This window comes from Aquarana catesbeiana, linkage group LG05 (genome assembly GCF_042186555.1).
Source record: "Aquarana catesbeiana isolate 2022-GZ linkage group LG05, ASM4218655v1, whole genome shotgun sequence".
NCBI classification, from domain to species: Eukaryota; Metazoa; Chordata; class Amphibia; order Anura; family Ranidae; genus Aquarana; species Aquarana catesbeiana.
In genome coordinates, this window is record NC_133328.1 from 219,473,831 (window position 1) to 219,500,543 (window position 26,713).

The window sequence follows — 26,713 nt, forward strand, 5'->3', positions numbered from 1 at the left end:
CCCCTTGAGCAAAACACCTGAGCGCAGAATTACTTTGCTACTTTATAGTTATGTCAGCGGCTGTGAAAAGGTTGTTTTCAATTGTTTTCTGAGGTTGATATCATGATGGTACGTTTAGTTAAAATCTAAAAGAAAAAATTCTTCTTGTATCATATACAGTACATTTATTGTCTTATATACAGTTTAATGCTAATAGCAACCGTTGCTGCAGATATGACTCTTACCATTTAAAGTGATTGTAAAGGCTTGTTTAAAAAAATAAAATAAATAACAAACCTTCTATACTTACCTTCTCTGTGCAGTTGGTTTTGCACTGCAGCCTGGATCCTTCTTTTTTTTGGGTCCCTCTTTGCTGCTCCTGGCCCCTCGCTCCTATCGAGTGCCCCCTTAGCCAGAAGCTCTCTATGGGGGCACCCGAGCTGAGTCAGAGCTCCATGTATCCATTCAGACACAAAGCTCCGACCTTGCCCCACCACCTCTCTCCCCTGATTGGCTGACTTTGATTGACAGCCGCGGGAGCCAATGGCGCCGCTGCTGTGTCTCAGTCAATCAGGAGGAGTGTCCCGGACAGCTTAGACACCGCTGGAGAGAGATGGGGCTCAGGTAAGTAGACCACTGCATGACCACTAATCACAATGTAATATATGGTTGTTGCACCAATGTCTGTATAAACAGTATGCTAACAGGGACTCTATTTGATTATTACATAAAATAGAAAATTATCTTGTTAATTATACTAAACTATCAAATGCTTCCCTACAGCAGCATTTTTGTCCCTGTAACATGAAATACCTCTATCAACACAGATGTTTGCACAAAGACTAGTAAAAAAAACTGACAATCAAAGACGCAGTCCAAATGATTTGCTGCAGCTTAGGGCTAGATGTTGATTTATTTTGTTTCTTTTAATAAAGTGCTGGCCAGTTTGAAGTGATTCTAATCTGTCTTCCCTGCTGCTGGTAGTGATAAATCCATCTTCTTGTAAATTCCCAGTACACTGTTGTAATCCCCAATCCCAACTGTACAGCTGCCATTTCATTGTTTTTGAATATTACAGTAATTTGATGGTCCAGTTTGAATGATGTTTTTGCAAGAAAAGCATACATTGTGCAGCTGCAGTCTATTGAGTTTAAAATAGTATATTCTATAAATAAATCAAGATATGGAAAAACAATGTTTTCCTGATCTATAGTCTTTTGAGAAGTTTGCACAGCATACTGAAGTTTGTGGGAATGACCCACAATGACTATGTATTCACTTGTGTCATCTCAGTGTTATTGATTATGGTATAAGTACAATATCTGTGCACTGTATATTATGTCAGTACATTGACTTACTCTTAGATAAAATGTGCAAAATCTTTTTTTTTTTTTAAGGCAATCTTCTTTTTTATATATATTTTGAATAGAGAGAGGGAGTGTTAGTCAGTTTTTGTTTTGTTTTTTGCCATATCTGTCCCATTGCAGATATTTCCCTTCACTTCCTGTCCCATAGACAAACAGGACGTGAGAGGATATCCCTTCAAAGTGAGGGAATCTCAGGATGTCACCAGAACTAGTGCCCCTATTGGAAGATTTCCCCTCTACAGTATTCCTGTTTTGATGTCAACCCAAAATTTGGCATTTTCTTTTACTTTCATTTTTGATGCTAACTGTAAACACAACAAATACTGTAGAGAGGGTGACTTTCTCTAATGGGGGCACAGACCTCAGTAACACCTGAAAGGTACTAATCCCTCCACACCAGGGATCTCAAACTGACGGCCTTCCAGCTGTTGCAAACCTACAAGTCCCATGAGGCATTGCAAGGCAGACAGTTACAAGCATGACTCCCATAGGCAGAGGCAGACTGTAGTTTCGCAAAAGCTGGAGGGCTTTAGTTTGAGACCCCTGCTCTACACTCTATCCAAAACTAAAAAAGAAAATTGCTTTAGTGACACTTTAAATTACTTCATTATTCATTATATATTAACTATATGAGGAGACATATAGGCCTGATTCTACATTTTGATCATAAGCCTATTTCACCCAGCAGCTAATCAAATCCATCAACAACATCTTCATAATTTTGCATTGTTATAATTTTTCTAGTTTTAATTTTCATAACTCTATCCCGAAGAGATGCAATTGACACATCAATGCCAAACCAAATTAAAAAGCACCAGTATGTATCAGTTAATTTTAAAATAACTCTACAATTAAAATAATTTGACATTGTATTTCAAGAACATATGATGCTTTTATTCTGTATACTGTTTTAATCATTATCAGATTTTTTTAATTATAGGCTAAGGTTTTATATATATATGACAATAACAACAATTATTGTACAGTGGCTGGACAATGCAACTCCAGATGGCAACAGGCTTTAGCTGCTATTTATGGTTGCAAAAAAATCCCTACACTTTGACCACCCTCAAGTTCAGCGCTGTGAGCCCCACATTTTCAAAGCTCTTCAGCTGTATTCCCTCACATATTCCCTTACATCTGGTTGATTTCCAGATGCCTTTTTATTTTTATTTTCAGATTTATTTAAATGTTTTGATATTTGTCTTCATTATTTGCCCAAGTTCTTTGTGCTGCCACCTCTCTCATATTTTCTAGTGGAAAGTCCATGTCCACTTTCCTTATCCCCCTGCTGCCAATTTCTCTTAGAGTGCTACTAATGTACTCTTTTCCTCCTCCTCTCCTTAAAGGGTGCAAAGCAGCCATTTTTTACAGTGCTGTTAATGCACACTTTTCCTCTACCTCCTCCTCCCATTTTATATTTGTTTATTTCCTCCTGCTTAAGAATGGAGAGCAGCCACTTGTTTTTATTGTGCTGCGCTTGCCTTCTTTTCTTCCTTCTTTCCTCAAGAGTGTGTAGGCATTTTTTCATTTTGCCACTTTCTTTGTGTTACAGCCACTCCCATTTAATCTAACAGACATTTCCTGGCTCTTTTTCTCCTACAAAACAGGTGTTTTTTGGACTGCTTTTGTCACCTGTGCTACACCACAGAGGCAGGCACCCAGCCACCATAATCTAAACCAGAAGATTATAACCCAAAGCCATTATTTAACACATAAACTGATCTCTGCCCACTAGAATGTGGAATTCTATGATGCAGGAAGCAAAGTGGGCACATGAGTGTTAGGCTGCTGTCAGTGAAGAGCAAGAGGAATTTTTTGGGGAGGCTTCAAGGAGGACTTTTTTTCCCTTTCCAATATAAGAGAAAAATTATGGGAGATCTGTTAATACTATCCCAGCTGGAGCCTATATTTCCCCACTCTTTGCAGCATTTCCCACACTAGAGGCATAACTGTAGGCTGAAAATACAGTTGTGCTCATAAGTTTACATACCCTGGCAGAATTTGTGATTTCTTGGCCATTTTTCAGAGAATATGAATGGTAACACAAAAACATTTCTTTCACTCATGGTTAGTGTTTGGCTGAAGCCATTTATTATCAATCAACTGTGTTTACTCTTTTTAAATCATAATGGCAACAGAAACTACCCAAATGACCCTGATCAAAAGTTTACATACCCTGGTGATTTTGGCCTGATAACATGCACACCAGCTGACACCAAGGGGTTTGAATGGCTATTAAAGGTAACCATCCTCATCTGTGATCTATTTGCTTGTAATTAGTGTGTGTATGAAAAATATCAATGTGTTTTTGGACTCCTGACAGACCCTTGCATCTTCCATCCAGTGCTGCACTGACGTTTCTGGATTCTGAGTCATGGGAAAAGCAAAAGAATTGCCAAAGGATGCGGTAAAAGGTAGTTGAACTGTATAAAACAGGAAAGGGATATAAAAAGATATCCAAGGAATAGAAAATGCCAATCAGCAGTGTTCAAACTCTAATCAAAAAGTGGAAAATGAGGGGTTCTGTTGAAACCAAACCACAGTCAGGTAGGCCAACTAAGATTTCAACCACAACTGCCAGGAAAATTGTTTGGGATGCAAAGAAAAACCCACAAATAACTTCAGGTGAAATATAGGACTCTCTGAAAACATGTGGAGTGGCTGTTTCAAGATACACAATAAGGAGGCACTTGAAGAAAGATGGGCTGCATGGTTGAGTTGCCAGGAGAAAGCCATTACTATGCAAATGCCACAAAGTATCCCGCTTACAATATGCCAAAAACCACAGAGAAAAGCCCCAAACCTTCTGGCACAAAGTCATTTGGAGTGATGAGACCAAAATTGAGCTTTATGGCCACAACCACAAACGCTACATTTGGAGAGGAGTCAACAAGGCCTATGATGAAAGGTACAGAGGTGCATCGCTGATGTTTTGGGGATGTGTGAGCTACAAGGGCACAGGAAATTTGGTCAAAATTTTTGGCAAGATGAATGCAGTATGTTATCAAAAAATACTGGAGGAACATTTGCATTTATCAGCCAGGAAGCTGCGCATGGACGTACTTGGACATTCCAACATGACAATGATCCAAAACACAAGGCCAAGTCGACCTGTCATTGGCTACAGCAGAATAAAGTGAAGCTCTGGAGTGGCCATCTCAGTCTCCTGACCCTCAATATCATTGAGCCACTCTGGGGAGATCTCCAATGTGTAGTTCATGCAGGACAGCCCAAGAATTTACAGGAACTGGAGGCTTTTTGCCAAGAGGAATGGGCAGCTTTACCATCTGAGAAGATAAAGAGCCTCATCCACAAATACCACAAAAGACTTCAAGCTGTCATTGATATTAAAGGGGGCAATATACGGTATTAAATACTGGGGTATGTAAACTTTTAATCAGGGTCATTTGGGTAGTTTCTTTTGCCATTATGATTTAAAAAGAGTAAACGAAGTTGAACGATAATAAATTACTTCAGCCAAACACTAACTATGAGTGAAAGAAAAGTTTTTGTGTTATCATTCGTATTCTCTGAAAAATACATTCTGCCAGGGTATGTAAACTTATGAGCACAACTGTATATGGCCATAAACTGCCCCCTCTTCCACAATGCAGCAGGGAGGGCAGGCATCAGCAAATGGAGAGAAAAATCCTATGGCCAGTGTGAAGGGCAGGCAGCACCAAAAAAAGTGTACAGACTTGGTGGGGCAGAAACTGGACCTTTGATAACACAGACAGCCAAATGTTGGTTCAGACCCAGACATTTTCTCATCCACCATTTTTTATGCATTTATTACTTTTTACCGTTATTTGCAAGGTGCCCCAATATATGCTTGAAATACTAGCCTGCCCTGCTGAACATGTCATGTCAGAGAGAGTCTTCTGTACAAGGGGGGATTTGTAACTGAGAGAGATGATTACTTTAAATGACCTGGGACAAGGGTGTGTTTTTACACTTGGATGTGGTGTGGTGAACTCTTGAATAAGCTGCAAGAATGCCTCATACGCTCTATATTACCCCAAGTTAAACATTATAATCTATAAAGAAATAAGGAAAAAGTCCCCAATTCATGGAAAATAAGCAGCTAAGGTGTTGTCAATTAAAAAGCTAGTTATCTATCAGTTTTTGTGGACAGATATTGGTCCTTAATGTGCACACAAGCAGGACACATAAAAAAATGTGCCCTAGTACTGCAGTTGAAAGAATTCAAGCATAGTTTGTTAAAGCAGATGTAAACCCAATCACCAAAATCTCATATAGGCTTTAACAGCTTGTGATACTGATATAAAGGTCCTTGCTTTGGCATTTTGTGTTACTGGGTGACAATGCTCTGCCTCTTATTCCACTATTCCACGATCTCCTGCCTGTGAATCACCCTGTCAAATGCCTTGCCAAAGGAAAAAAAAGGATTTTTATAACAGCTTATTTGTAAAATCCTTTTTCTTTAAGTACATCAAGGGACACAGAGGCATAGTAATTACTATGTGGGTTATAGTCCACCTTCAGGTGCTGGACACTGGCACTTCCTAAACAGGAAATTGCTTCCCTATATAATCCCTCCCATACCCGGCACATCTCAGTTTTGTAGCAAAGCAATACATGTGTATACTAGAAAGAGGGGCGGGACCTCTGTGTCCCATGATGTACTTCAAAAGAAAATTATTTTACAGGTAAGCTGTTATAAAAATCCTATTTTCTTTAATCGTACATCACGGGACACAGAGCCATAGTAATTACTATGTGGGATGTCCCAGAGCAATGCCAACTAAGGGGAGGGAGACACAACAAAAGTAGGGCACCATGAGATCAGAGGACTTATACTGCTGTCTGCAGTTCACTGCGCCCAAAGGCGACATCCTCATGTCTTTTTACATCCACCTGATAGAATCTGGTAAATGTATGGATTGAAGACTAAGTTGTGGCCTTGCAGATTTGAGCCATGGAGGCTTGGTGATGCACTGCCCACGTAGCACTAACAGCCCTAGAGGAGTGGGCTTTGATTTGAGAGGGTAGAAATTACCTCTTTAAACCATAAGCTTGAACGATTACTTGTCAAATCCATTTAGAAATAGTAGATTTCGATGCTGCCTGTCCTCTTTTAGGACCTTCAGGCAACACAAACAAAATATCCGTTTTCTGAATCTGAGCAGTCGCCTTTAAGTAGACTTTGACTGCTCTCACCACATCAAGAAAATGTAGTGATTATTCTTCCATAGAACATGGTTCTGGAAAAAAATGAAGGTAGAACAATATCCTGGTTTAGATAAAAACCTGATACTACCTTCGGTAAAAAGTTAGGATGAGGACGCAATACTACCTTATCCTTAAAAACAATAATAATATGGCTCTTTACAAGAAAGAGCAGCCAATTCTGCTACCCTTCTTGCAGCAGAAAATAGTTTCCTTGTCAAAATGGACCAAGGCAATATGTCGTATAGGCCCAAAAAAAGGGCTGTTTTGTAATGTCGATAAAACTAAATTCAAGTCCCAAGGGTTCAGGGGTGACCTAACTGGAGATTAAGCCGTGTTACCCCCTGAATAAAGTTACGAACTAAAGAATGTGAAGCAAGTGGTCGTTGAAATAATAAGACAGAGACCTGTCCTTAGAAAGCACTCAAGGCTAGCTTTATTTCTCACCCCATCTGCAGAAAGTCAATGATTCGACCTTTGACCTATTTCCTGGGGTGCAACCCCTGGTTTCACACCAGGAGACATATACTTCCCAGACTCCATAATATATAATTATGGAGGCCGGCTCCCCTGCATTAACCAAGGTAGAAACCACTGAACCTGACAGCCCACACTTCTTCAGAGTGTGGGTCTCAATAGCCAAACCATTAAATGTAGCGTTTGTAAAGTAGGATGGAATACCGGACCTTGCAAGAAAAGGTCTGGCCGTGGCGGTAGGGTCCATGGGTCCCCTACTGCCATCTTTATTGTCTCTGCATACCAAGATTTCCTGGGCCCCGCTGGGGGCCACAAGAATCACCGACTTCCCTTCCTGCTTGATCCTGCGAAGAAGTTGTGGACGCAGGCAGAATAGGAGGGAATGCATAAATCAGTGAGAACCAATTCCACGGGAATAGCAAGGCATCTGTTCCGCATGCTAGCGGATCCTTTGTTCTTGACACAAATTTGTCTATTTCTTTGTTGAACCTGGACACAAACAGATCTACGTCTGGGATCCCCCATCTTTGACATATTGACAGGAAGATGTCGGGGTGAAGGAACCATTCTCCTGGGAACAACTGCTGGCGACTCAAGTAGTCCACCTGCCAATTTTTTATTCCTAGAATGAACACTGCCGATAGGCAAAGTACATTATTTTCTGCCCAAGATAGGATATGATTCACCTTTCTCTGGGCCACACAACTTCTTGTGCCCCCTTGGTGATTAATATAGGCATTGTCAGATCGAATCCTGGCAGGACAATTCCGTTAACTCAATGTTCAGGCCCTCAGGACCAAGTGCTCTGCCTAAATTTCTAGTAGGTTAATGGGCAAAGCCCTTTCTGATCTGGGCCACTTCTCTTGGACAGTTGCCTCTTCCAGGAATGCTCCCAACCCCCAAAAAAAGGTTGGCATATGTTGTTACCATTTCCAAGGTAACTGAAGGAAGGATTTTCCCCTTTTCAGATTTTTGATTATCAACCATAAACTGAGGCTCCGGCGCATCCAGCCTACAGCACCTGGTATTTCCAGGCGGTCTCCTATCCAGGCACTAACCAGGACTGACCCTGCTTAGCCTCCAAGATCCGACGAGATCGGGCGCGTTCAGGGTGATGTGGCCATAGGCTTTGGAATCAGAAACATTGGGAATCTAGAGCTTGAACCCTTTGTTCCAAGCCGATAGGATACTGTTTTGCAGCAGTCTTGAATGAAACTGAGCATAAGGAACGGCCTCGAATGAAGCCACCATCTTTCCCAACAACCTCATGCAAAGCTGAATAGAAGAATTCATCTTGCTTCGACCACCTGAATCAGTTCCTTTATGGCGCTGATCTTTGCCTGGGGCAAGAATACCCTTTTCTGGGTGTATCTATGATCAGACCCAAGTATTTTAGCCTTCTTTATGGTTTTAAAAAAGATTTCTTCTAGGTTGAGAATCCAACCTAGATATTCCAGGTAGTTGAATGTGGTGACCATACTTTGGTCTAAGTGGGCTACTGACTGAACTATGAAGAACAGATCGTATAGCTAAACCATAATCATTATACCTTGGTCCCCTAATCTGGCTAGAAGAGGGGCCAGAACCTTTGTAAACACTTAAGGTGCAGTAGCTAGACCGAAAAGCAGAGCTACACACTGAAAATGAAGATTTTCCACCTTGAAAAGAACTAAGCAGAGGTACTACCAGAAGAAATCGCATCCACTGCTTGAGCAATAGTTAGCCACTGCCGCTGCTATTACTGCTCAGCCTGATGCAAATAGTAAATGTGTCAAATAGGAAATGCCTGTGTCACCAACCTCTTTCATGCCCCTCTTTGCTCTTGTGGCCCTCCGACAATTTTTGCAGCCAGCACAAATGGAGTTTTAACAACACACTCCTGTGCCGGCATTGGAGGAAACCAATGCCACGCTAAGCCCCGCCCCCTCCTCCGTCGTAAAGCCCCCTCTTTTCTCTTTCAAAAATATGTTCCAGCGCGAGCGTGGGCCTCCAATCCAACGAGATGGGCTTGTGTGTGAGGGAGGGATGGCGTGGAGGAGACCTGAAAGCCGCCGCCGTGTAGGGGTGGTGAAAGAAAACAGCATTGGCGATCGTTTTCTTAGCTCTCCCTCAATGCTCAGCCTTGTGAAGAAGGGGGGAGTTCAGCCCAGATGGGGGGTGTCTGGTGGAAGCAAACCCCCCCAAACTTACCGGAGGTCTGCCTGCTAGCCGGAGGAAAAAAGCCTGCTGCTTCTGTGACACAGCGTGATCTCTGAGGAAAGCATGAGAAGGTATGTGCTCCATACAGCCCCCAGTGGTGACACTTACGATGTACGATTAAAGAAAATACGATTTTGTGCACATTGCCCCAGAACATTATACATATTTTTTTTTGAGAAAATACCCTTGTATGCCCTGTGAAAAGACACTATATATCAGGTTATCAGTAAAGTGCATTTGAAGGCATAGGCTGTGAAATGCAAACACTTACATCCAGCAAAACTATGTACATGATGTAAACTATGTAAAACTATGTAAAAAAGCACATTCAGCACTGGTATGACTGTAGATGCATGTGAAGATGTCGTAAAAAAAAACTGAAGGGAATACATAAGCAACATTTTGAAATCCTTTCCTCTCCGCACCCCCAAATATTCCCCAATCAACATGGCATTTTTCTACCTTAACATTCAGTAATACATCTTCTCTAAGAGAGCAGTACCTACTAGCTTAGACTAATCTGATCCTATGCATTTTTATCATCAGCACTTCCTATGCTTTTCCTATCACAGCTAAGCACATTATCAATATGGTTGCTAATAATTCAAACTTTTTCATTTTTTTTTATTGATGGGGCTGGCACAAAACAAAGCCCTCATGATTGACCATTCTAAGCCACCTGACTTAAGTTCAAAAGCCAGGAAATTAATTACTGGTAGTTGGTTGCTATGGCGGTGAACAAACACCACAACAAAAGCTGCCTTTTTCTCAAACTGTGTACAAGTTGGGTTTGCCTAAATTACATGCTCAATCTAAACTTAAACCTTGCCCCTAATTATAATTTACCTAAGTTAAGCAAAATGCAGAATTTAGACTAATGCCAAGAAAAGTTGTGTTTAATTAATGAAACTGCGTTGTATTTTCTGCAATCAAAATAAAGCATGTTCATTATTAAATATTCATAATCATCTTAATCAAGGGAGCAAATTAGTCAATTTGTTTATTCATCTATTCTAAGAAAATTACTGTGGTTTTTAAAAATGTTTACTTAAAAAGGCATTTTCTCCCATGAGGATGATGCTTTCTTATGCTAAAAGCAAAAATTAAAAGGGAGGCCAATGATTTGGCACAACGATAAACATTAAATCTTCACAGGAAAAATTGTTTGTGTGAGTGCCCTTATAAAAAAATAATAGTAAATCTGTCACATATGAAGCAAGATTGTGCTGTAGGGGAGCACAAGACAATGCAGAGATTACTTTTATTTTATAAACTTCAATGAGAATTGAAAATAAAACCTCAACATGTTTACAGAAAGCACAATTTACCTGCTAAAAACAGTTTTGTAATCAGGCCTTGCTGTACTGAACTAGGCCACCCCACCACCTTTTGGTATTCTGGTGATCCTAGACCACGCTTGCCATACTGGGACATCTTTCCTCTGCCTCCCACATTGAGAAACCCTGATGTGAAAACAACTGTCAGCATTAAGATATTTCCTAAAGCCACCAATCAGATTCAATCTTGTTTCTCCTAAAAGTTTGTGCTGAATAATTCAGTTAAATGTAAAAAGATACCTTTTTTATCTTCTTTAAAAGCAAATCTCCATATCTTCCATCTGATGCCATCCGATCCGCCGGATAGATGGGGAATAGGACCACCTTTCCTCTTTTTTGTAGACAGGATCAGATCGGAAGGCGGTGGGTGTCTTCAGACATGTGTCCGTTGACATCCCCCGCTCCATAGAAGAGACTGGAGGGTCTGATCAGGCCCGCCTGAAAAACTGACAAGTGGAACTGATCGGACAGTCCGTGTGAACAAGGCCTTAAACCATGCAGTGTACACAAAAAGAAACACAATGGGCCAGTAGTCTGTATTTCCAAAACACAAACGACCTTTGTATCTCAACCACTCAAATTTTTGGTGCAGTTTGTCCTAACAGTTCAGTGATGTTGGAACATTAGTGAAAGGGCCACTTGTTCTAAAGTTGGCCTCCAGTTGTGATGATCCTTGTGCTCTCTACTTTATTTATTGTCAAATAGCGTGTAAAGACATCTGTATGAACTAATAAATTATATCATCCTAATTACATCTACCCCGCAGCAGTAAACTAATTCTTAACATTTTAGAAATTGAGAGCTGTTGGAATGTGCCTATGCCTATAATGCAAATTATGAGAGCAAGAAACACGTGATATATGTTGTAAATAAGTAAAATTTGTCCACAAACCTAAAAATCACTGTTGTCAACTTGCATACTCTTTGCCTCGTGCAAATAGTTCGGAACTGTCTCTATCTTCAGTACCATGATGGGTTTAAGTTTTTTACAGAAACTGAATAAAACTAAAAAGCCTTTTTGGAGCATTCACTGTTATGCTCCAGTGCACATCTTACTCAAGCTGCCTGACTGTGGCTGTACCCACGTCACTGTATGTCCTCAATTTGAGCAGCACGGGAGACAGGATGCATTATATAAGTATGTCAGACCCCAAGGACACATAACTCATTTTCTTTTATGAAAGAACTTAACTAAAAACCTTTAAAAGGTTATGATGATATTATGCCGGAACAAAGACTCATAGACTTTCAAAACTAGGTTGATGATAAATATAGTGACATATCAGGCACAGTACACAACTAAGTTACAGCTGTTTTTAATTTAATTTAATTGTATGTTGCTATGAAATAAACAGAAAACATGCCACATACAATTTTTAGGCTTTTTCAATATTCTCAGATATCAAACTCTCTCTAGTCTGAATGAATCATCAAGAAAATCAATAAAATAAGAAAAAAAGCAAATTACATTTTCTTCCAATAAGCTTACTGCTGCAATTGCAGTTTATAGAGACCCTGTCACTTTGTCTATGCAGGGCAAAGGGACAGTGACTCTGCAAAGAGCATTCTCCAACACCCTCTTACTAACTTGATCTGTGCTCTTTCACAGCTCTCTGCTCCTCTGCAGCCAGTGAGAACACCTGCTACTTTCAGGTATAAAAGACCATGTAACCTGCTCCCCATAACAGTGCCCAGGCATAGCAGCCAATCGCTAAGCCTGAGTACTCCCACATGACTGGGGGAGTTTATCAGTTGCAGAGGAGCAAAAAGTTGGCAGTGAGCACATGTAAGGTGAGTTTATGAGGTCGGGGGATCCCCTTTGCAAGACACTGTCCTTGTCTTGCATGTCAAGGTGAAAGTGTCGCAATAAAAAAGATTAGAAAAGTTTCATTACCTATTCATAATTCTTATATGTATGCCAAACCACTGACCTATCAAGCTAGATGGAAAATAAACATCAAAAACACTACTGTAATCAAAATGAAAGTGTTGCAAAAAAAACTGAATCAGCTTGCCAGAAGAACCCTACTGATCTTTCTTTTTTACTTTGTAGTTTTTGAAAACACCTCAAAAGAAAGGTCAGATAACCTATCTATTTAGCCTTGTTATAAAGACTTTCTGACTTTTTTTTTTTTAACAAAATATTTCATGGTAATTTATCTTTTACTAAACTAGAAATAATCGATTTCACTTTTTTCCACCAATCTGTCTGATTTTCAATGTTTATTATTATTATTTTTTTTTTTTACAAAGACATTGCAACCGTACATTTAAAACTTTTATACACTGGACAAAAATGAAGCATAGAAATTTGGTTAAACAGAGTATCATGAAATAAAATTTAATGGTGGGCAAAAGTCTGCTGGTTGTGGTGTAAAATTTTGTAAAGTCTAGGCATTTACCTCTCTCAGGAAGACTGGGAGTTAATTAAAACCTATGTGCATAAGGGCTCTTTAAATGTGGCGATTCAGGAAAATGGATTTAAAAAACAGATCTAAGTGGCACGGTCCCCAATCTTTGCTGAAGATGTGAACAAGATCTTGGCTCTATGATACACATATGGTGGTCCTGTGCTAAGCTCCAAAGTTTTCTGGCAGGAAGTACATAAGATCATAGCAGACGTCACTACATACACCTTAGACTACACCTTGGCACAATACCATTTGCATCATACTTCCCTGTCTAGAAGGTCTTACTTCAAATAGCTGGCCATGTTTATAGTAAATGTGGCTAGGCTATTCATCCCTATCTCTGGTGTGGTCACTTGTGCTTAATGGGGAAGCCCTAAACAGGTTCAGATGCCCTTTGAATAGACACTGCCAATTTGCCCAGCATTAACAAAGTTATAGTGTCTATTTAGGATGCAGTTGCATACCCATCTTGATGAAATTACTATGGGTTTTTTAATGGCAATGTCATATTTTTTCCTTTTTTGATTGGTAATGCATACCACACATCTTTATTTTTTATTTTTTTCACCACTCTAGCTCGTACACTTTACTTTTAGGCTGAATAAGTTATTACTTGATTATTTACAAAATGTTATTTTTTTGTTTTGAACTAGTAAAAAAGACAATTATCTTACCTGATTGCCATTGTTGCAATCTAAGGTTGTTTGAACATTGCAAGTAGAAATTACTTTTTTGAAAACTGGAATAAAATCATCTTTAAGTGAATTAAAAAGCAAAAAAACCCAGAAAACTTGTCAGTAGCTAGGGAATCATGATTACATTGTACTTTGCAGTAATAGTATGAAACGTGATTTGCACTTATGGTTTTTAGTGAAGGTGATAGCAGTACGGCTATATTTGCATATACACCCACTCCAATATAATGTACTCACGCCAGTCACTTTAGTCTGCCCATGTTATCATAATGGTTTTTTTTTGTTTCCTTTTCAAACGTTGAAAATGCACATCTTAAATATGACATTTAAGTTCCACTGAACCTTTTTTTTTTGTTTTTTTTTTTTTGGATAACTTGTTTTTCATACTGACTGATGCGCTATGCTCTCTTCCTCTCGCTCTCTCTACTGTGGGAGCCTGCTGTAGGGTGAGTTCTGACAGAACACTAAAAGATACAAGTGCTGCCATATTTGTTTTAGGGAACCTATTATGGGGTGCCCTGTTAGTCAGGAACTGACCTAAACTTAGATAGTGGCTTGAATGAGCAGATGTTTTGTTTGTTTTATGCTAAAGAGGTGCTGTACAAAACCCCACTATTTTACTACACGGTGAACTAGTAAGGGATAGAATCCCTATACTAATTCACCTTATGCATGCAGCATTGATTTGGCAACAATAGGGAAATAACATAGAAGGTTCAGGGCCCAGTAGCACAACCTGTAATCGTGCATTAAGGTGTGTTTTATTAATGGGCTGGCAGCAAACCTTACTGCATATAAAACAAATGTGGACCTTTTTTTTTATGTAGGGCATCTTGCTTGTTATTTAATTGTGTAGGGGTGCTATTCTAAATGAATTGAAATAGGGGTGCAACACTGATGTGTATTAATGTGCATTTTGTTTCAGAACAAACAGCAGGTACATTGCACTGCTGCAATGATAGTCCTGCTGCCATTTGTGTGATTAAATGGCACCAGGACATTCAGTGCAAGAGCACAACATCTAATAAAGATGAATAGATGTTCAATAAGGATAGATGATGAGTGTTGCAATTTGTGTTTGTGTGTACAGTGTGTATATATATATATAATGTTTTACAGTTATTTTCTTGCTGAATGTAAAGAATTTTAAGAGAACAATTTCAAAGGGTATCGCAACAGTACAATTTAACACAGCTGATTGAAATACTATGATTATCAAGGAGCCAATCATACTCTGGTAACTGGTGCAGGCTGATAAGATATATCTTTGCAGCTCAATACCAATATTTCTAGCTGTACAGTGGTTTTATGATATTGACAGAAGCACAGAGATTTTCCAATTAATAAAAGATAGCTGGTGTTTCATCTGAATTATCGGGATATATAGCCATAAAACAAACCAACCAACATGTAAACTTATCAATAAATGTTATTACATATAGTAATTTATGTTCTATACCTAAAGTGAACTTAACCTGAAAAAGAGGTAAGCATACATTTAAAGCGAAAGCACTTTATTTTGTGTAAAAGTACTTGTCTTAGCCTTCCAATTAATCTCCTCATCTCTGTACAGCTCTTTGCATCCTAGACCAAGCTTGTACACAGGGTGCTTCTAATTGAGATTAACCGCTTGCCGACTGTACAGTATAACCTAGATAGGTAACACAGTGCCATTATGGTCTGGTCATGAAAGGGGGTTAAATCTTTCAATGGTCAAGTGGTTAAGTCATTCCCCTTATAAGGGTGGACAATAATTCAAGTTTTAAATGCCAGAACCTCAGTGGGTACTAGAGGCTGTGGCATTTCAGGGCTTAATTTCAATTTGGAAAGAAAATAGAACCCACAAGGAACGGGGACTCATTTGTAATTTACTAACATAAAACCACAAGGTATCTGTTTTTCAGCAGCATTGTTACCACCCTCTAAACTTGGTTAGGTTTACTTTAAAAAGAGTTATCATTCTAGGAAAACATATGAGCATATACTGCAATACGATTTCAGAATCTAAAATGAGTCCCATAATAATTGTCTTATCTATAATTAAAACAGACCTCCAGTCAAATATATCAAGATAAAACTGAATACCCCATTAAAAGATTACACAGCAAAACCTTTTGCTGCAATACCCACATCTAGAGATTTTCCTGCAGTACTTTTTTTTTCTCCCACTAAATGTCCTTAGTCTGCTGGTCAGCATCAAAACCAAACAAGAAAAAAGAACACACTTAGGCTGCCACATGTAACCCCCAAATAAAAGAGATGAGTACTGGAAATATGTATAGACATACAAAAGTCTTGATCTCTACGCATTTCACAGAAAATGGCTTCTATAAGAGATCACATATATGGTCAAAGGCTCAGAGATTGGCTCTATGTACTGCTTCTTCCTCTCACACTCCAGTCCTGTAGGGGCAATAGTAGGCTGATAAAATGTCAAATTCAGGTACTTGCCACTTGTGGATTTGTAAAAATACTTTTAATGGTGCTTAAATGATTACAGAGCTGTATTTCATTTGTGCAATAGTTCAGCTTTGAACCTACAGTAGCTTTTGAGCAGTGTACTCTTTAACTTTGTCTTGCATGAAGATTTTAATACTGGATTTAAAGGGTAACTCCACTTTTGTGGGGAAAAATACACAATTGCGACACAAGTTATATTGTAATTGAATGTTATTAAAAATTACCTTTCCTATTCAATCTACAGCTCTGTAATTTTCTGAAAATGCAATGCAATATGGCTACCTGGAGGTGTTCTGTACACAGATTGTGTATTGAACACACCCCAGAAACATCATTTCCTGCTTGTGTGATTGGCTGACTGATTTTCCCAGAAGTCTGCACTAAGATACAAGTCAGATTTCCGGCATTCCCTTCAACAAAAATGTCATTTTTGGTGAGATACTCCCAATAGGAGCATGTCTAAAGGGATGCAGGCCCAACAGCTTTCCTCATTAGAGCCCTGCAGGTGCTGCAACTGATTGATAGTTATGAATATATTCCCATTAGATTCATTTCCCACAGGGGCACAGAGGGATTTCTTCAGAATAACATAAGGTAGAAATCTGCAACAAAGGTTGTTATAATCCTTGCAATGCACATCGATCACCTAGAGGGAAATGTTTTTTGTCAACAAAAGTTGAGTTACGCTTTAAAGAGGTTATTTCAGGAGAGAAGCGTAAGAGCTGCAGCACTGCTAACTTGTTTACTTACTAAGTCACTGACCCAGAACACTGATAACATACTTGTTTTGCTCAGTGACTCACTAAGTATTGATGCAAGGATGAAAGATTGTGGGGGCTGAGGAGAAAGTATTACTCACCTGCGTCTAGTCATCAGTGCTTCTAAAAGGTCTTATTATAAGCACATGCTTATCCGGATCCTACAGGAGACCTAAGTGTAAGAAGGTATCCCCAAAGACTTTTTGGGAAAATATAACTGACATGCATATACGAAAAAACACAAAAGTAGGAGTCTTTTTATGGTTGAAATATTTAATCTAAGGGACTCCACTTCTATCTACCTGTCTCAACACTTCTATATCCCCTAATGTTTCTATGTAGTCATCATTTAAGTTAATTCTTAATATAAATTAGATTTTTAGCCTTCTCTCCTCATGAAATGTTCCAATAATTCCAATGTGTTACGCATAGTACCCCCTATCTGGCTTGCTAACAATTGGCTGGGTGGAGCCCATTCTCTGGCACCTCCATTTCCTCTTCTACTCTACCTCACCCCTTATCTTTTCATATTCTCAATTTTTATTTTATTTTGCTTCTTTACTTCAAAGTGAAATCCCTCACCTAAAAACCATATTGCTTAAACCCATCTGTACCACAATATGATCTCTTAGATTAAATTCAGTGGCGTAAACCTTGATTTTACACATCCCTGTATTCAGGGCAGGACTTAGGGTAGTGGGGGCCCCTGGGCTTGAGTCACTTTCGGGCCCTACCTTCTATACATTACTTTAAACCTTTAGTTTTCTTTTAAGTGCGCCACTCTGATACCGTTTGTTCGCCATTACATCACTGTCTAATGCAGACAGGTTTTCTCAACGGCAGTAAACGAGGCACTACGTAACTGCTAATAACCAATCAGCAAACCTCAAGATAAGAGTTTAAGAAATTTTAAGGAAAAAAACTATTTAAGGAAAAAACTTACATTTAAATGCTCATCAATACAGCCTTGCACAGCGTCCATCTGCATGCTTGTCCTGTGTCATTTGCAGCCTTGTCAGTGTCATTTGCAGCCTTGCCCAGTGACATTGCAGCCTTTTCAGTGTCATTTGCAGCCTTGCAGCCTTATCAGTGCAGCCTTGTCAGTGTCATTAGCAGCCTTGCAGCCTTGTCAGTGTCATTAGCAGCCTTGCAGTCTTGTCAGTTTTATTTGCAGCCTTGCAGCCTTGTCAGTGTCATTTGCAGCCTCCATCTGCAGCCTTATCAGTGTCCATCTGCAGCCTTGTCAGTGTCATTAGCAGCCTTGCAGTCTTGTCAGTCATTTGTAGCCTTGCAGCCTCCATCTGCAGCCTTATCAGTGTCCATCTGCAGCCTTGTCCATGTCATTTGCAGCCTTGCCCAGGCTGCAGTTAAACTGCAGTGACTTGTCAGTGTCACTGCAGTTTAAATATGGCGCCGCCGAGATACACAGAGCCGCTCCTGTGTATCTCGGCTCCTGTCGGCTTTTCTCGGCTCCTCTCGCAGTCCTGCCCTATGATGGACATAACACAGGTCCAATGGCGGAACTGGGTGTGACTGTGAGCGGAGCCGAGCGCCGCTGATATACATACATAGCCGAGTGTACTCGACTAGCTCCGATCACAGTCACGCCCAGTCACTGTGTTATGTCCATCATAGGGCAGGACTAGGCGTGACTGTGAGCGGAACTAGCCGAGTATAACCGAGTACACTCGAATGGGGCCCGTGGGGCCCCCTATTGGGCGGGGCCCATGGGCTTGAGCTCAGTCAAGCCCAATGGTAAGTCCAGCCCTGCCTGTATTAGTAATTTCAACTGGAGAGTTTTGATAAACATTAGAAAACAGCTACATTATTGGATACTGTTTTAGTGACGCTTTTTGTCTTTTGATGTTAGGTGTATATTGTATGAATATATTTTGATTCCTGTACCCTAGTTAGAAGGATGTGTAAGACCATCTTACTCAATGGACTGTAATATCAAAAAAGATCATATACTGGAATTGAAATGAGAATGTTATGTTCTATTGCTACATTATTGATCTACACTTTTGATGTATATTGAAAATGATACAGTGTACACATGCTGTATACTTTAGGTAAAAATGTATAGCAATACGGACCACAGAAGCACAGAAACCAGCTACCACTTTTTCACTTGTACAGGTCTCGTTAGTGTTGATCTCTTTTCCAGATGCTTAGGCTTATAACTTAGATGTACTATAGAGAATAAGTGCTACTCAAGGCACATTAGCCAAACTCCCTTATTCTCTGTCACCAGACAACGTTATCGGGTTCATATTTCATTATCATTTAATGAATGGCATTAGAGAAAAGCATGATCTTAGTAAAAAAACAAAATCTTAATCGTACAGTACAGGACACAGGCAAAGTACACATAGACTCTGGGCATAGGTGTGCGCAGCCTACTGCATTAGGGTGTGCACCCCTAAGCTCAAACACAAGCAGATGGTGCCAGTTGTTTTTATCTTTTATTACCTTTTCACATTTTTTTTTTTATTTAATTTTTTTAGGAGCCCTTGTTGGGGGGGCTTTGGTGGAAAATCAGGGGTTTAAACTTTTGAGACAGAGAAAGGGACTAAGGAAAGATTCCCTAGTTTCTTTCTCTGCAGCCTCAGCTGCACTGGACAGTGAATGAATGGGAAGCGCTCTGTGTTGAGCGGCTTCCTGTTTATTCACAAACTCAAGCATAGTAAACATTGTTTACTATGTTTCAATTATGAATGAACACAGTGATTGATCACTACAGGAAGGGGCCAGGAAATTACATATTTACCGGCCCCTTCAACCGCTCTCCATCCAAAGCAGCCGACAGGAGAGGAGGGAAGCTGGCAGGACTGCGGTAGAGGGGGGGCGTTCAGCAGGGGGAATCTGCGAGACATGGGGTGATTAGGGTGTGCCTGGGCAAACCTGGCACACTCTGTGCGCATGCCTGTGACTCTGGGTTATAGGCTCACTCTGTGAGTCCTCTGGTGATGGACCCCTTTTATGTTGTGAATAAATCACACTTAGCTTAACTTGATTATTATTTTGTTACTTTATTTTGTTTTAATTTTCACATTCTTCAACTCTGCAGTTATTTCCTGCACTGCATTCTATCTAAAATAGAAACAGTGGGGTTGATTTACTAAAACTAGAGCGTGAAAAAGCTGGTGCAGCTCTGCACAGAAACCAATCAGCTTCCAGGTTTCATTAACACAGCTTAATTGAACAAGCTGAAGTTAGAAGCTGACACTAAAATAAAAATAAATAAATGTGCACACCCAAGGGTTATCTCTTCAATCCAATTTATTACAAAAAAGGTAAAAAAGCATCACAAAATTCTCCATCTAATATCTGCCCTCCCCCATGGGACCCGACCACCCCCCAACCTATAATAACCCACACCCCTCCCTCTCAAGCAGCGAGGACTTGTTGCCTCTCACCCAACCTCCACCTCCCCCAATTCACTAAGTGAGACCACCCTGAAGCGCTGGAACCAGTAACCAATATATACCTCCCCTAAAGCAAGGTGTTACCCTGAGACACCAATATACAATACCCAGAGGTGAATTAAAGCCAGTCAGCCTCCACCGCCCTCCACAGGGAGCTCTGCACCTTAGAACCACAGTTGGCGAATGCAGTAGCTATGCCTAAACAGGGAAAGCTGGAAAGGCTGTCTGGCTGCTGGTTGAACAGCTGAGGGATCAGAAAGTCTCTATGGGATGGATGTGCACTGTAAATCGTCCCATGCGGTGCTGCCTGAGGGGGGGAACCAGATGCAGTCCCCACAAGCGGGATAAAGCGCTGCGTAAACTGTTGGCGCTATATAAATCCTAAATAATAATAATAATACAAACAGTCAAAGTCACATGAAAAGTAAAGCAATTACATCAGATCTGGCCAGTTTATGAAGGGATTCTGGAGCTCCGGGTATCCCACACAGACTGCCGATATGTTCGTTCATTTATAGTAACGTGTACTCACTGCTCCGCTCCATCACTTTGCTGCTTGGGAACACACCCTACCATTATACATGGAGGTAACCTCATGCTTAGGCAATTATCAGGTTCCCAGTTTGGTTTTCTTTTTTCGTTTTTTCTTTTTCACATGTAGTTAGAAGCTACCATGCACATCTGCACCAGATTTTGCACTTTCCAGTTTTAGTAAATCAACCTCAATGCATCCAGATCTGTGCAACCTTACACCAAATTATTCAATATTCTAATTCTAGTATTGTCCTATTCTTTTCCTTAAAGGTTGTTCTTTCTGCTATACCTGCTTCTTCTTCTATTTCTTCAGCTCCCCTCCAACAGTGTTCAATCATGCATCTTACTGATGCTTTATTAATGTAAATTCTAAACATTAATGCCCTTATACCCTAAGGCATTCCAGCTGAGTGGGAGACTGGGAGTTTATATTTACTTTTTACTATACTGAGCAACCTTGAAGTTAGTCAAAAGAGAAATGCTGAATTAAGTCACATAATCTTTCAAATGTCATCCGTTTTAGTTGCTAGGTATAGGGCAGGAATAATTTACTTTTCCTGGACTGCTTTTTTTCTTTTGTCTTTTTTTATTTTTTTACATGCATTGAATCAGATGGAGACAATGTTCAGAATTGATGCTGACTCTTAGGGGTCAGATGACACACTAAATGCATTTCACATCTCATTTCTAACATGTCTTGGTTCAGAGATTCCAGCGTGAATCTTTTTCATCCGTGTTATTACATGGAAGGGAAGCTTAGTAGGCAGGCTGGATTTCCGCATTCAGTAAATGAATGCAAAGTCTTCTTCTGATACAAATGAGAGACGCAGCCTCACATAGGTCATTTTACTTAGAGGCCATTGAAGTTTGGTTTGGGTCATCAGCTATAACAGACTTGTTAGGCTCAAAGTAACTTTTAAAATGGGTTATGAATATGAATAATGGAAAACAAACAGTGATGTCTAAGCAGGAATAGTGGAGGAAAATAGTTTTGAGAAAAAATAGGTTTAAAAAATACTTCAAACCAAAGCTAGAAAATCAGAACTTTTTTCCTTTCTACAGTAGAAAACATTCATTATTCACAATAAATACAAAACATCCTCACAATATGCAACTTAAGTTGAATTTATTTGGGTCTCCTTCACACTGATAGATGGGAGGCGGTAAAGGCAGGCTGGTTTTACCACCACTGGAAACCCACCACAATTCAAACAATGTGGCCTGGCAGGGTTGTACACATGCCGTGGCTGCAGCATTTTTAACTTGGACAGAGTTTGGCGGTTGGAAACCGTCTGTCCTATTCGCCCATTTAGATCAACGTGGCCGCCCAGCAACCACATGCTAAAAGCTTGGTTCACAGTTGCAGCGTGGTCCTGCAATGTGAAATTGTCATTTGGCAATTTTTTAAATAGGTAAAAAAAAAAAAAAAACAGGCATCAGAAGGCAGCAGTAGCATTTCATGAATGCCTACCAGCAATTTCTATACCATGCTTTTCAGAGGGTGATAAAGATTACCACCAGTGTGAAAGAGTCCTTACGCAGCCCATACATGATTCAATTATCTTTCCTTCCACCACAAGTGGAAGGAAAGAAAATCTCTTGATTCCCCCATCAACACGGTCAGTGTTGATTGGGTTTTGCCTCCTGCAGCGCTATTGTATTCTGCCGGTTGGGGGTACAGGAAGCTTCCTGTCTGCAAGAACACAATGATTACTATTGCTATAGCCACTGGCAGTAATCGTATGTAAAAAATCTGACAGGCTGGTTCGATCGATGGATCAACTTGGGTACAATCAGCCTGCCCACACATGAATCAAATCTTGGCTGGTCCCTGCTAAACTGGTTAAATTGCTATCCATGTATGGCTGGCTTTAGTGAGATGTGCAAAGGGTAATGTGAAAAGCTGTGCAGGTCATCCTAATATTCTAGTAAACCACCTCAATAAAGAGCACCTTTACCCCCTTCCTGCCCAGGCCAATTTCCAGCTTGGTATCAAGAGATCCCCAAATTTTCTACTTCTTAATAAGTGATTAAACAGTACTGACTGGCATATTCAAGGCTTTGGATATCTTTTTTTATCCTTTTCCATCTTTGTAAAGTTTCATTACCTTGTTACACAGGTCTTTTGACCTTTCTTTTCTACCTCCTCATGGCTCGGTGTCTAGCCTGCTTAGTGCATCCATGTGAGAGCTAATAAACTCATTGACTATTTATACACAGACACTAATTGTGATTTAAAAAGCCACAAACGTGGGAAATTAAAGGGGTTGTAAACCCTCATGTTTTTTCACTTTAATGCATCCTACGCATTAACGTGAAAAAACTTCTGACACTGACTGGCCCCCCAGCCCCACCATTTTACTCACTTGAGCTCTTCGTTCTCTCGGTGGAGACGTGCTCTTCCTCTGTGCCCGGAGTTCTCGGCTCTTGATTGGATAGCTTGATAGCAGCACAGCCATTGGCTCCCGCTGCTGTCAATCAAATCCAATGACACGGGCACCGGGGGGCTGCTGGATTCGGACTGTGCTTGCAAGGTAACCCTCGGGAGAGTGCTTCTCCCAGGGGGGTTACCGATGTGAGGAGGAGCCGCGAGAGCTGCCGGAGGACCCCAGAAGATGATGACCAGGGCCACACTGTGCAGAACGAACTGCACAGTGGAGGTAAGTATGATATGTTTGTTATTTTAAAAAAAACAAAACAAGGGTTTACAAACTCTTTAACCTTTAATTGCCATTTTAACCGTTTCATTTATTTTAATAAATAAATGAACAGACATTTGATTTATGGCCATTAATCTCCATTACAACCTGTGATGAAAAGGACTGTGTGGGCAAACATTTCCAGTGCTGAATTTAACTATGACACATACCCCTTTAAATTTTTCTTCAGTTCAGGTAATGTAATTTTTGAGCTTTCTAAAAGTATGGATTCTTTACATTTACATAATATGAGAACACTGATTTACAGCATTTAATACAAAGAGATGAATATTTTTCACATTTAGTGGATTTATTGGCTGCTGGATAGGAGGTCTTGTCTACTGGCATAACATAAAACTGATTTGTCTTTTGTTGTTTTCTATCCATCACTGTGTTTTGGGAGAAATATTCACTGGGCTGTACCATAATTTTGTTCTTCATGAAAACCTTTGCAAGTAATTCCCATCGGAGAAAAGTAGGATCTCACAATTATCACTTTAAAAAGGAAAGTTATGTTGAATATATTCATATGGGAACAAAACCTTGTTTTTTATGATGTTGGTTACAGTCATGTAATAAACAGAACTTGGGAATTCATAACAGGGTTATGAAAAATGATCTAGAAAAATGTGCAAATAAGTTACATAACAGAAAATGGGATTTTCTGTTAGGATAACGTTTTTATGATACAAATATATTTCTATGGCTGAGACTATATCTTTATATTTTAACTATGTATTTGCTTATATATCTAGCAGCATTTTTAACCAGTTGCATCAGTTGTTTCCTCTGTGAAGGTTACAGTCTAATGTTGCAACATACATTGCAACAAGCAATGAAATGATACCTACCTAGGCATGACAAACTCAAGTCAAAAGAACCGCCACAGGGGTGGTTGTAGCTTCATCCCTTGGCTGCAGATTATGAGATAGAAATTGTATTTAAAGATTTCCAGTTACTAACTTTTACTTATTCAGATTAACTGACTAGCTGCACCTTTCTTTGACTCATTGTGCGGCGCTGTCTTTATGATCTGTAATATAGCATCTATTGCTGATAATAGTTACCAACAGTAAGTAGTCCATTCATTTACTGTTTCTGGCTGGTATTCAGTACCTGCAGCTTCACTCAGCCACATGCAGATAGCGCTTCCCCATCCATGACCAAGCCGCAGCATAAACATCTCTCTCTCTCTCTATTGGCTAGCTTTCTCTCAATGCATTTGCTCTTCTGCAACAGATAGACTTGCAGAGGAACCAATAGGATTGCAAAGGATGGAGCAGAAGGAATTAGAACCTAAATTCTATGAGACTGACTCCAAGTTGACAACAGTGCTGTATACAGCTGTATCTTTCCTTCAGTACACCAGGGTGCATTCATACCATGTGCAGAGACATGTGTTTTTCTGCACCTGACCAATACAGGTCTTTGCAAGGGCACATGGAAAACACATGTATTCTATGTGCTCTATTCATACCACAATGTAGTACGTAGCGTAACGTAACGTAATACGTTTTTCAGCACTGCCCTGGAGCTCTCCTAAAGTCTCCAACCATCTCAGAGACTTCTTCTTATCATTGTCTACTGTGTGACCTTTTAGCCACAAAAATACTTGTTTGAGACATTTGTATAAGGAAATGGAAAAAGATGCCCTCGAATTTCATAAAATCATTGTCCACCACCAGTAAGTGCATGTGTTATGAATCAATGATGATGGTTCAGTGAATTTACACAGTTGTGAGACCCTGCCTTACTAGGCCAACAGAAAGAACAAAACTATACCTGGCAATGAAAAGTTGCAGGAAATGCTGTGACACTAAGGGGTTGATTTGCTAAAGGCAAATCCACTCTGCACTGCAAGTGCACTTGAAAGTGCAGTCGCTGTAAATCTGAGGGGAAGATCTGAAATGAGGGGAAGCTCTCTTGATTTTATCATCCAATCATGTACAAGCAAAAATGCTGTTTTTTATGTTCCCTGCATGTCCCCCTTTAGATCTACAATGACTTCATTTCCAAGTGCACTTGTAGTGCAAAGTGGATTTGCCTTTAGTAAATAAATCCCAAAGTCTGCCTTTTCCTGCAGTTATGTTAGTTGAGTAATGCACACATGAAGACCAATGTACATTTCTAATAAAACCAGCTCAATCAATTTTCTTTCTGACACCCACCTTCAGCATTTCATATGAACTGTATTCATAGCTTATTTCTAAAATGAGGCTTCCCTTCCCATTTCATTTACTATGAAGGGACCTTGTAGGTGAGAAATCTTTATTTTTTTGGATGTGCAGGAAAAGATAATTTTTTATCTCAACGTGGTACTTGTCTCAGCATCACGTTGTCTTTTTCAGTGATTACTGGAAAATAGCTGCATTTGCTGTGAATGGTAACCAGTGATACTGCTTCTATTATGTCACAGTAGAAAAGCTATATTTGAAGTAGAAAGATGTTGTTCCTTCATTTTTCTCATATTTGTTTCAACATGCGTAAGTAATCTAGACAGATGTAACCTAATGAGTAACGCTAACCTTAAACTTCCGATTTTGGTATATAGCGCACTTTATTGAATGTTTTACCCAATGCTAACTGTCTTTACACAAGACACTAATTACTGACTGGTGTATAAACATTCTTACTTTGTTTCCTAGCATTTGTTTCTTTTTACCTTGAAAGTACATTTGCAGTGTTGCTTCTTTTTTTTATGTAAGCGTGTGTATAAAACCTAAAAGAGCCACAATAAACATTGGAACAGCTTTAGAAAAACAGTATACCCAGTGTGTGTCTGTCCTCTCACTGCAGCGAGACTGATAAGTAAGATTGAAAGCCACTAATCAATTCTTTCACAGAATTTTGCTTAAATTTTCACAACACACATGCAGGTGAGTTTTGATGACAAAAAAAAAAAAATGATTATTGCCCATTTCCTACTAGCCTAGATCCAATAGCATCTGCACTTTGTGCAAGTGATATGTTGCTAAATTCAGAGTGAACAGTTTAAAAAATGTGCGTTGAAGCCAAAGTGCAGCCAAAAGAAACCCCACAGCAATCAGCAGACAGAACATAACTTACAATCGGTAGGATGTGTTCCTTTTGCTGATGCCTCTTCTATTAGGTGATATCCTTCTTCATCTTGTGCCTTACCCCCTCCCTGGCTGCTGTAATGCTGCGGTGCAGCATGG

At 39.8% G+C, this 26,713-nt stretch overlaps 1 protein-coding gene and 1 pseudogene across 1 annotated transcript in view; one reads left to right on the plus strand and one right to left on the minus strand.

Annotated features, from left to right (window-relative positions):
• PDE1C (phosphodiesterase 1C) overlaps positions 1-26,713 on the plus strand; it is a 1,091,434-nt gene that overhangs the window by 473,650 nt on the left and 591,071 nt on the right.
• LOC141146361 (5S ribosomal RNA) lies at positions 8,026-8,144 on the minus strand (annotated as a pseudogene).